General features: G+C 36.2%; 1 long non-coding RNA gene across 1 annotated transcript; it reads left to right on the forward strand.

Annotated features, from left to right (window-relative positions):
• Positions 1-1602: 1602 nt before the first annotated feature.
• LOC147885571 (uncharacterized) lies at positions 1603-1998 on the forward strand. Its single transcript, XR_015543388.1, has 2 exons — positions 1603-1762; positions 1842-1998. It is a non-coding gene; the product is annotated as an uncharacterized LOC147885571 (long non-coding RNA).
• The last annotated feature ends 11295 nt before the right edge of the window (positions 1999-13293 follow it).

Below are 13293 nucleotides of genomic sequence, written 5' to 3' on the forward strand. Positions count from 1 at the left end.
AGGTTTCATCAACAAGCAATGGACTAGCACTAACAGGTAAAATTTGATGTCTAAAAAACTTTCATCATCAATGTTGTTTTGTGTGAGTAGTCATAGTCATGATTGTACAATGCTAGCCATCTATGTATAGTGCTAATGATCCTCATGCATGTTTGTGGCATTGAAGCAGAAGTAAAAGCAAAAGTGGCCACTACATGTAAAGCCATCGGTGCTATTTGTGCAGCTAGCCAGGAATGTTGTAGTGACAATTGTCTCTTATTAGTGTGTGCTCTTCCTCTTAAGCATAAGAAGTCATTGGTATCAAAGGTTACGTCAACAAACAATGGAATAGCATTGACAGGTAAAGTTAGATCCCATAAAACTTTCCCGTATAGGTGTTGTTTCTATGAGCAATAGCTATCTATTTACAATGAAAATATATATGTATAGTGTTAATGATCTTCATGTGTATTTGTGATATTGAAGCAGAATCAACCACTACATGCAAAGCCATCGGTGCTATATGTGCATCTAGCCATGAATGTTGCAGTGAAAACTGTCTCTTATTAGTGTGTGCTCTTCCTCTTAAGCGTGAGGAGTCATTGGCATCAAAGGTTTCATCAACAAACAATGGACTAGCACTGGCAGGTAAAATTTGATGGCTAAAAGATTTCCATCATCAATGTTGTTTTGCATGAGTAGTGATAGTCATGATTGTACAATGATAGCCATCTATGTATAGTGACAATGATCATCGTTCGTCTTTGTGGCATTCAAGCAGAAGGAGAAGTGACCACTACATGTAAAGCCATTGGTGCTATTTGTGCAGCTAGCCATGAATGTTGTAGCGACAATTGTCTCTTATTAGTGTGTGCTCTTCCTCTTAAGCATGAGAAGTCATTGGTATCAAAGGTTGCATCAACAAGTGATGGACTAGCATTGATAGGTAAAGGTAGATCCCATGAAATTTTCTTGTATAGGTGATGTTTCTAGGAGCAATAGCCATCTATTTACAATGATAGTATATATGTATATTGTTAATTATCTTCATACATATTCAACCGCTACATGCAAATCCATTGGTACTATTTGTGCGACTAGCCATGAATGTTGTTGTGAAAATTGAATGTCATTAATGTGTGCTCTTCCTCTTAAGAATGATCAATCATTGGCATCAACCATTGCATCATTAAGCAATGTACTAGCACTAACAGGTAAAATTTTATCCCGTAAAAGCATTCCTCATCAGTGTCTTTTTTGTGAGAAGACATAGTCATCTATGTATAGTGTTTTAATGATCATTATGAATCTTCATGGCATTGAAATAGAATTGACCGTGACATGAAAATTCATCGGTGCTATTTGTGTGGCTAGCCATGAATGCTATAGTGAAAATTGTCTTTTATTATTGTGTTCTATCCCTCTTAAGGATGAGGAGTCATTGGTATCAAAGGTTGCATTAACAAGAATGAGCTAGCATTGGCTATGGTAAAATTTGATCCCTAAATTTCCTATGTGCTCTTCCAATTAAGCATGATGAGTCCTTGACGTCATTAGAGAATTATGATAATTTCTACCAATAAAAGTATTACTCACTTGAGCCCAATTGTCATTGTTACAGAATCAGCCCTTGCATGCAAAGCCATTGGCGCCATTTGTGCAAGCAACCATGAATGTTGTAGTGAGAGCTGCCTTTTACTAGTGTGTGCTCTTCCACTTAAGTATGAGCAGCCCTTAGCATCAAAGAAACCATTAATGACCAACGACCTTGCTACATTCACAGGTATGATGATTTGATTACCTAAAAGCTTTTGGCATCACTAACCTTATTGATTATGATACATATTGTGGCATTGTTACAGAATCCATTCCTACATGCAAAGCCATCGGTGCTATTTGTGCCAATAGTAACGAATGTTGTAGTGAAACTTGCCTTCTATTGGTGTGCACTGGTCCACTAAATCATAAGCAATCATTGGTGTCAGATGAAGCATCAACAACTTATGGACTAGCTTTAATTTGAAAGGTATACACAAAAGTGTGTAACTTGTGATTTCATCTCATAATTTTTCTTCTTATAAAATTTATGTAATCTTTAGTAGTGTCCATTAAGGTAATCACCAAGAATTATGTTTCTTTGAAAAGTATCTATATTTGCTAGTTGTTACTAATGATCTTTTTAGAGTGGGAAGGCTTTCTTTATTGTGCACATATTTTTATTCAATTCATTGATATGGGTTTGATTTCTTAAATATTTATTCCGATTCATAACTCTTCACTTACAGTGGATTATATCATGATAATGTGTGCAGAAAGTGCCCCTACATGCAACATTATTGGCAGAAGATTGTTGTTCTACAATTTGTCTATTGCCTATTTGCCTAGTATAGTCATGGATCACATGGTTTCAATTAAATTACCTTATGGCCTTGTAATCCACCTAGCCTATGTGCTCCTTCACAAAGGGTTGGTGGGCATTGTGAGTAGCTAGCTCACAAGCACACTAAAGAAGGTTATACCTTCTTCTTCTTGTGAAATTATAAATAAAATAAAATACGTTATTATCTTTGTGAAATTATAAATAAAATTAAAAAACGTGATGAATAATGTCAAAAAAATATTCTTTCATGAATTTTAAATAACACAAAATAAGAATGCCTTTAATAAATCAAATCATGTGAGGCATTAGACATACCATTTGTAGTTTTTATATGAGTACCAATTTTTTGATTTGAAATTTCACACATGTTTCTATTATAAAGAGTGAGATTAATTACAAGTTATTTTGGATCCATTTGAATCAAAACCAGAGATACCGTTTGCATGGAATTTAGGATGGAGACTTTGACTAAAAAATGTAACAAGTCTTAATGCATGGATATCAATTTTTTAAAGGCTTCCATACATCTAGGATGGATAGTTGGACTATAAAATTTAACAAATATTCATGCATGGAAATCAATTTACATACTCCTTTGTTTGATGAGATACTTTTAAAAAAACTTCCAAAATGAAATACATATGTTAATCCTTTGAACTATTATATTCGTACTTAATAGCAAAGATTGTCTGGACAACCTTCTATACTACATCTATGGACATATAAGATTACTTTCAACTAATGCTAATTTTTATGCAAAATGAACTTTAAGAAAGTAATATGTTCACAATCTTTGACAAGGTAGTATTTAATATTTGCACATTTACAATTACTACAACAAATGTGAAGATTGTATTACAAATGTTGAATTTAGATGTGATCCAGTTCATATTTTGAAAACTATGAGAAAATAATAAATTTTATTCTACCACTCCTCTTCAAAGAATTTCTCACATAACAATAGTCCACTACCTATTTTGGTTTATCTAGCATCCCATGGAATGTTGTTCTCTATCTTTTTTTAGAGTTTTCTGATAGGATCTTATTTTATTCACATAATTTATCTATCATGCAAGATCATTTACAATTTGAAAATGAATTGAGTTTCTCATAGATTGATCAAATTTACTTTTGAGAAAAGATTTGATGCCCTCGGCATAGAGATAATGCAATCTTGTCGATGTATTACAAAATAATATATTCAAGTTCTAGCCAATTAATCACTTTACTTAATGTCATCCAGCCATAGGCAATAGCCAATATTCATAAAAACAATAGTCAAACAAATGAAATCTTGTAAAATTACAAAGATTTCATCAATGTTTCCTTTCTAGCATGGATTGAGGGAAGGCCTATTATGATTTATATAAACCTATTTTGAACCCAAACAATTGTAGCTAGTTCCCTCACCTATGTGCTCTTAAAACGTTAAAAATTACTATATTATAAAAAAATAAAAATAAAAATGTCAATTACTTCCTTCTTGAACTACTTTTAACAATGCTAATTTTTGTGCACAATAAAACTTAATAAATTAATATGCTCATAACCTTTGGTATGGTAGTATCTAATATTTTCACATTTACAATTTCTTTAAGAAATTTGAAGTCTATACTAAAAACATTGAATCTAGAAACATATGGTTCTTCACTAAGACACACAATACTTTTTATCTACTAATAAAGTATATATTTTAAAAACTATGAGAAAATTATAAGTTATCTACCACTCCTTTTTCACATAAACATACTCCGCTACTTGTTTTGGTTGATCTAGTATCCCATGAATTATAACTAGTATATATCATTTTTCAAAGTTTTTTGATAAGAAGGTAATTTTCTAATTCATAAATTATCCATTATGCAAGATCGTTTTTTATTTAAAAATTAATTTCTTTTCTCATATATTAATCAAAATTACTTTTGAAACAAGAATATGTGCTCTAGGCATACAAGAAATATTTAGTAACATAATCCTAGTAAAGAATATTTTACAAAGTCTACCTAGTTAATCACTTTACCTAATGTCATCCAACTAAAGGTGATATATACATAGACAATAGCTAAAATAATCAAATCTTGCAAAACTACAAAGATTTCAATAATACTTCCTTTGTAGCATGGAGTGAGGGAAGGCTTATCACTATTTCTATAAGCATGTTTTTAACTTAGTGCCTTCAACATAATTATATCTACTTACTTCACCTACATGCTCTTAAAAATATTGAGCATTAATATATTTTAAAGTAATAAAAATAAGAATCAATCGCTTCCTTTACTTTGATAAGCACTTCTTCTTAAAGGTATATATCTAGAAGCTTTCTATACTTGATCCTAATTTTATTTAAGTATGAACAAAGAGGTCCACATGTGTCATAGCGGTGCCTATTGTAATCTCATTGTAATTCATTATTTATAATTGATATCTACTTAGAGAGGCATGTGCATAGAGAAATATTGCTAGTGAATTGCATAATTAATGTCTTTTTTTCGGGAGGGGGGGGGTAAAATATGTTTGCATATATTTATGTCCAGTGTAAAAGTGACCAGCGTAAAAGTGTCTTTTGTAATTAAACCTCAAAGCACAAAAAGTCACAGTCCTTCATCTTCGACATGAAAGCAACTTAAGGGACTGTTACCCTTTAGTCTATAGATTTTCTTGAGAAATCTTACACTAGCCAAAGATCTTGTCATGATCTTCCCTCTTTTTGTGTAACTAATCACAAACATGGTTGAAATTCAAAATGCCCTACTCCAACTACTTTTGTGCCTATTATAGTGTCATATGAGAGCAAGATGTTTGACTAGTAGGCATGATTATAGCTCATAGAAACAAAGATACCTTCCAAATAGCCTACTAAATGAGCTACCATTCCTAGGAAACCAGATCACATAATCCTCCTGGGAATTAAAGAGAACATTTTTAAACTACATATTATTTCTGGAAGCCCATATGTATTATATTGCATGTGCTCTGACTTTTACCCACACTTCATGCTTGACTCTACATCCCTAAAAGAATGGGCTTCCAATTTATTGGCTCTCCTAAGTGCATTTGTATTGTCTAGTTTCAAACCCTTATGGCATTAGGATATGGAGCAAAAAAATAAAAGGTGTCTTCTTTATGACTAGGGCATCCCTTTCCCTTTCCATATCCTTAATTGATTGCCTCTCCTCTTTGTTCATCCAAGCAATCTTGTGCAAGATTAACCACATAAAAGAGTTGAAATCTTCTCTGGTATTTTTTATCCTAGAGTTCAGTACATACTCTCTTCATCTGAATGTATAGGTTTCCATCTTATGTTTATCACCCTCCAAACTTTCTCAAAAATTGTTTACAAGAGGGGGGATGAAAAGGAGGTTGACTTTTACAAGATCATTATCATTGAGGGGATTGACCTTAATTAAACATAAATTGACACCTAAATAGAGTCAATACGTAGGAATCCCCCTTTAATTGCTATTGAACCAAATCTAACAGCTAAGGGATTCATATAGATTCCACAAGGACAAAGTACTCCTTTGGGAAATCATGTCTCATTGTTTGCAAAGAAGAGAGCCTAGGATAATGCACTACTACAGAAAATACTACTACATGCCATTCAATTTTTAACACTTATCTCTTGATATTTTTTGTGCCTTAGAATATGTTTTGCATGCAACTAGCAATTAGTCCATAAAATGTATGGTTGGCAAAGGGAAAAATCTATCAATATGAGCATTGGTATAGGCATCAATGTGGGTATTTGGACATTGACACCCATACCAACTGTGGCATTCTAGATATTGACAGATATACTAACACCTATATGGACACCAGCATTCCCGAACAAACATTACAAAAAGTAGTCTGCAATGAGGTAGTTAGAAAGCTGAGCCACCAAAAGTGAGGCAAGCAAAAAGCTGAGCTACTAGAAGCGACCCAAGCTATGGACAAGCACATAAATGTAAGTCTTTAAGTCTTTTTATTATTCTCAAAATCTTGCTATTAATTGTACTTCCTACCAAATTCATTAACTTCATTGATTGAATTAGTATCATGGCTTGATAAATTACATTACTGACTTCATTGCCATATCATGAACTTCAGTGACAACAAATTATTCAAGTGGCATAAGAAATTCCATGAGTGACTTCTATTCATGAAGAATGTTGGATCACACTCATAGATGTTATTTGTATTGATAAGGGTATCCTGAAGGCTAGGCTTAATGATTGCATGTTCATTTAGTCTAAAATTCAAGAAGAAAGAAAGACGTTTCACTCAAACATGAATCCCAAAAATTGAAATGCATCTTCATCCAATCTAATTCCCTAAGAACGGAATATATTTCAATGGAACATGAATCCCCAAAATTTGAAATACAACTCTTGAAAGTTAAAATATCACTTATGAATTCATCCATTGCAATCCAACCAACAATACAATTTCAATGTCCTCCGGGGGTATCAATGTGCACATCACTCTTATGTGTCTAGACCTTGTCTCCATATAAGCCTTAGTAATCAGCTCCATCCATGCATAGTTGTCCTATGATTTCTCTCCCAAACATAGAACATCTTCTTAGACATAAACTTCAACTTGCTCTTTCTTGCAACCTCCTTCTCAAATTCACTATCCACCTCCTTCCATACTTGTGACCATGTATTCACAATTGCACTTGTAACAAGACTCTCATCTCCATCACACTTGCAAATGGATGCAATCAATGCCCCCCACTCGGGCAAGTAACCCTCATACTGAAAAGCACTTTTTCATGCAAGCCCCTAATCGAAGCATAAGGAATCAACATGCAAAGGGGGATCCTAGGACATTCATCAAAGCCAAGAAGTCTTGTCTTCCCAATCACCACTTATTATCTCCATGTCCATCTCAACAAATTCATCCTCATCTTCTTTTGTTGCACCTGAATGCCCAACCCTTGTGTCTGAATGTTCCTTAGACACTTCTTTCTCCTCATTTACTAGGATATTAGGAAGTTGAACACTTGAGCGATACTTGAGCCCATAACTTGGTTCCCCCTTTCCTCAACATGAGGATGAACATTTGGCTCCTTAAGATTAGGTCTAGTTTTAGAACCCTCTTGCTTGAACCTTTTCGTGGCATTACTGCAACATGTATAGAAAAAATGAACACAAATCTATCAGCAATGATTCATCAGAGTATACTTAAATCAATGCAAGAGGGTCAATGTTAGCTTGGGTGTAGCCAATCGCGAAACTATTTTCAGGGCCATTTTGAGGCTACAATGCGATGCGCTTCTAGGTGAATATTTGAATTTTGTGCGAACCCGTGCTCTCGTTGAAAATTTTCCCAATCATGAAGGTGCACTGGCGTAATAATGAGACGTAATCTATTTGATCAAAACACCACGTAGCTCGACACATGGCATCTCTACATTGCTTTGTGCAGCGCATTCTCTAGCCTACGCCACCTGATCACTTATTATCGTGCAGCCTTTTGGTGCAACTTTGCCACTTATCACTGGGCACGCACCCATGCAGATCATTAAAATTCAAGGTTGGCTTAGAGAGACCACTGCATTGGTTCTTGCCATAATAATTAGATGCAATCTATCAATGTGCACATCACTACTCTTATGTGTCTAGACCTTGTCTCCATATAAGCCTTAGCAACAATTAGCTCCATCCATGCATAGTTGTCCTATGATTTCTCTCACATACATAGAACATCTTCTTAGACATAAATTTCCACTTGCTATTTCTTGCAACCTCCTCCTCAAATTCACTATCCACCTCCTTCCATACTTGTGACCATGTATTCACAATTGCACTTGTAACAAGACTCTCATCTCCATCACACTTGCACAAGGATGCAATCAATGCCCCCAGCTCAGGCAAGTAATCGTCATACTGGAAAGCACTCTTTCATGCAAGCCCCTAATTGAAGCATAAGGAATCAACATGCAAACGGGGATCCTAGGACATTTATCAAACCCAAGAAGTCTTGTCTTCCCAATCACCACTTATTATCTCCATGTCCATCTCAGTAATTCATCCTCTTCTTTTGCTTCACTTGAATGCCCAACCCTTGTGTCTAAATATTCCTTAGACATTTCTTTCTCCTCATTTACCAGGATATTAGGAGGTTGAACACTTGAGCGAGACTTGAGCCAACAACAACTTGCTTCCCCCTTTCCTCAGCATGATGATGAACATTTGGCTCCTTAAGATTAGGTCTAGGGTCTATGCATGTTAAGGTGGTACAATTAGTGGTGTCTCGGACACCACTATTATTCATGCGATTATGTGACAATTGAACAAAAATGGAAACAGATGATGTGCTTTTAAGATCTTTGTAGTTTAACTAGTGGTATAAGAGCCTTTAGAATTTTATGAATACCATTGGAAATGCCTTAATAGTGGACATTTAGATGTCCTAATAGACCATAATAGTGTACCACCTAAACATGCTTTCACCCTCTAGATTTAGAACCCTCTTTCTTGAACCTTTTCATGGCATTATTGTAACATGTAGAAAAAACAAACACAAATCTATCAGCAATGATTGATCAGAGTATGCTTAAATCAATGCAAGAACAAAAAAAACACTGTATTGCAGAATTTGGGAATCTCCCAAATTCCCCAATATAGATTTTTCTCATATAGAAGATACAAAACATAAACTAAAGCAATACAACGATCACTATCTTTCCACAATGTATTGAGAAATGGTGCACATCTTGTGAAGTTAATGCAGAAAAGTATTGGACTTACTGTTGCATGTGAGTGAAAACTACACTGCGTGGCCAAATAAAATCTTTGCTAGGCTACATAATTGTGATCGGTTTTTAAAATAAATTCAAATACACTCACAATTCATGCCTTTTGATATCACATTAATAGAATAGTTTTCTATGACAACATTGTTGCAAGCATTGGTCTCCTCTTTATAACATGGATGAATTGTAGGAAATGATCCCTCTTGAGAAAATGAGTGACAAATTTTTTAAATTAAAAATCATAGTTTGCAAATAATTCCTCCCTTGCATCGATAGCATGAGTTGTTGGTAAAGTAATGGTTCCATATGTGGCCTCATTGTTAGTCTCACAAGAATAACATGGTTCTAGGGTGGGTGAGTACACATAGCATACATTTTTGCTGACAACCTAGTGGATCTTAGATGCCATCACAGACATGGCTGGGAATCTTAGATGCCACCACTTCCAATCATTCATTACCATGCAAGTCAGTACTACCACCTTGAATTATTCAAAATTCGGGCCAACCACCATGATGGCTCTCACCTGGATAGTGAGGTCAGCTATTCCATTCCCTTAACCGTTAATGTTTTGTTCTCCCTTGTAATCTCAGGCCTCCACTATTCCATTTCCTTCACTGTTTCATCTTCTATCCCTCTTGACCAATTTTTTCTTCCTTGCACTCTTCCTGCAACTTCTATCCCCTCTCGTAATGGACCTTGCACAGTTCGAGAGCTCATCACACAATCTTTCCTACCCCTTTGCAGCATAGTGCCAGAGCCCCTCATCCTAAAATTGTAACATATGGGAATTCCTCTCTCACTATTCAAAATCCCAATTTGGATGCTCTCCAAAACTTCATCAAGATGGTGCAGGACATGAATGTGAAGGAGGGGCAACTAGTCTGTCAAGGTCACAAGATTACCATCAATAAAAGAGTGATTAAAAAGGATTTAGGAATTTGTGGAGGCAATATGCAAGCACACTTTTTTGAGAAAGAGTGAAAGAGACAGGATATTCTAGATGTATGCCCCAATGCTCAGATTAGTAAAGATGGTGGAGTCAAGATTTCAAGCTTGCCATCAGACCTCCAAGATGTATTGAAGAAGTCAATTCACTTCTTTCCTGATACAAGAGGAACCTACAAGTTCTGGCAAGTTCAAGCAGCAGTAGAGCAAGTGAAAGGATGTGATGTATCTTTCTCAAGGGCGATCTCCAAGAGCGTGCTAACCAACCTAAAGAATTGCATGGATGGAAAATCCCAATTGTCATCTCAGTCCACTAGAGTTGCAATGCACCTGATGGCATGCACCCTCAAAGGGATTTTGGAGCAATACGAGAAGTAGATGTCTTAGAAAGTGACTTTTCTACAAGAGAAATCCACCAATGTAGCACAACTTGAGAAAAGCCTCAGGGAAGGTGTAGAAGCCAAGGTAGAGGAGGCACAAGCGAGGGCCATGTAGGCACAAGAGCAAGTTGAGGCCACCACAAAAGTGGTTGACATGGAAAGGCATAGAAGAGAAGAAGAAGAGAAGTGCATGAAGGAGCTTTGAGATACGCTTGAAGAAGTGAGAAATTATGGGGACATGGGGACAAGGAGCTAGAAGAGATACGAAAGGACCTTGAAGATCAGAGAGCCGAAAAGGAGGGTCTTTACATTGAAAAAAACCAGATGATTGAGGAGCTGAAAAGGGAGAATGCAGAAACCAGAAAGGTGATGCAAGAACTGCAAGAGAGCTTTGAGGCCAAGAAGGATGGGGTAGAGAGAAGCCACGGTGGGGAAGACAACGAGGCAACTCCCTAGACTAGGAAGGATGCAGAGAGCAACCACCATGGTGGACCAAGCTCCAGCCACCGCGGTGGAGAAATTTGCAGCAGCCATGGTGAGGGTTGTTTTTATGAAACAGTGTTGGAAGTCTAAAGAGCAAGCTACAATACCCTACAAGAAGATCATGATAGATGTTTGCACAAGCTTGCCGTGGCTTTTGATAGTTATGAAAAGTAGTCAATCACCCTACGAGATTTCTAAACTAGAGTAGAAGTTGCTGAGGGATTCTCATGCTGCTATTGCACAGAGTGAGCAAAAAGTGGAGGAGATGAAGATGAAGGAGATGAAGGGATTTTTAAGCAATACGAGAAGCAAATGTCTTAGAAGGTGAGTTTTCTACAAGAGAAAGCCACCGATGTAGCAAAGGCAATGCAACTTGAGAAAAGTCTCAAGATAGGTGCAAAAGCCAAGGTATAGGAGGCGCAAGCGAGGGCCTTTCAGGCGCAAGAGCAAGCTCCATGAAATTGGTTGACATGGAAAGGCATAGAAGAGAAGAAGCAAAGAAGCACATGAAGGAGCTTTGAGATAGGCTCGAAGAAGTGAGAAATGATGGGGACATGGTGGACAAGGAGCTAGAATAGATGCAAAAGGACCTTGAAGATCAGAGATCCAAAAAGGAGGGTCTTTACAAATGGCTCTGCAACATGCATGAATCATTGAACATTGAAAAAGAATAGAATATGGAGGAGCTAAAAAGGGAGAATGCAAAAACCAAAAAGGTGATGCAGGAATCGCGAGAGAGCTTCGAGGTTAGAAAAATGGGATAGAGAGCAGCCGAGGTGGAGAAGACAACAAGGCAGCCACGGTGAGGGTTGTTTTTATGACAAACTGTTTTCTTCGATTATTTTATCATTTACTTTTGATTTCGTAAATGTTCTATGTTATTTTGAAGGTGAGAGTTACTTTCGATTATGTTATGATTTTGAAAGTAGGTTCTCTTTCATCTTTGTTAATCAAGAATGCCTATAGGCCATCCATTGTATTTGATCTGGAGTATGCTAAATATCATGTAGGTGTACTTGATATGCAAAAGAAAATGTCAATCTAATGTTTCTTTCTCTCTTATATGCTAACATATTGCTTGACTTGCTCATATTCAAGCTTCACTTTCATAAGTTGGTCCATCCTATGAAAGAAAAGGACTTGTCGAATGTTTTACGTTGTTAATATTCTAACATGTTTTCTTTCAATGCTTCTTTTCTATTTAACTTTGCTATCATTACTTCTTGGGTACGCTACTTCACATATGCAAAGGTACTTCTCACATGTTTTGTTGTTGTTTTCAAGGCACTCGTTTACTTCCAAGGTGAGCTCATATGTTCTCTTTCATCACACTCAGTTGTTTCTCCGAGTACATGCAGGTTTGCACAGATGCCTAGATACAATCCAACGGACTAAATGCACATTCGATACCTATAGGATGAGTACATCTACTTCGTTTTTCATACTCATCTATATTTACGAGTGCATGCAAGGTCTTGCTAGACCAATGATTTGTTCCTTCTTTGTTGATTAACTTATTGATAACTTATGGTATGTATTTACTTATTGGTTCAAGCAAGGCATACTTTTATTTTGCCCTTTATGTGGTGAGGTATACTTATATGTCTTTCACAATGAACATCTATGGCTGACTTATTGAGTACTCATTTTTCCGTGGCATCTATGGATTACTTATTGCATACTCGTTTTAATGTGACAAAGTTCAACATCTTTTAGGTGACAATATTTATGAACACATATGGTTGATTGCTTGAGTACTCATTTGGACGTGGCATATGGCTAACTACTTGAGTACTCGTCTGAACATGGTACATGGATTATTATACTGACTCCCCGTTTGGATGTGACACATATTTACTCATCTGGACGTGGTACATGGATTATTACTAAGTCCTCATTTGGATGTGACACATATTTATCTAGCTTTCACAATGGACACATATGGATTACTTATTGAATACTCATTTGGACATGGTCATATTGTGTACCCATTTGCACGTGGCAAGGTTCAACGTCTTTCGAATGAACACATATGGATTACTTCTTGAGTACTTGTTTGGACATGGCACATATGGATTATTTATTAAGTACTCGTTTGGACATGGCACATATTCATTACTATTGAGTACTTGTTTGGACATGATCATTGTTCTCGGATGTCCATTTTCTTGGTTAGTTTTGGATGTTCTTTGTAATCTCAGATGCTCGTCTTCCCAGTTGTTCGGTACTTTCGGATGCGAAGAGGTCGTTATTTCATTCCCACTATGATTATGTAACCTATGTCTAATCCACACAAGCTTGCCTCTTGTCATATGTGCCTGGCTTATGCTCGTTGTATCTTTAGTTGTTCGGTACTTCCGGCTACCCAATTTTTTGGTACT

This window comes from Dipteris shenzhenensis, chromosome 25 (genome assembly GCF_047967505.1).
Source record: "Dipteris shenzhenensis isolate YYH24624 ecotype China chromosome 25, Dip_SZ_1.0, whole genome shotgun sequence".
Taxonomy (NCBI): Eukaryota; Viridiplantae; Streptophyta; class Polypodiopsida; order Gleicheniales; family Dipteridaceae; genus Dipteris; species Dipteris shenzhenensis.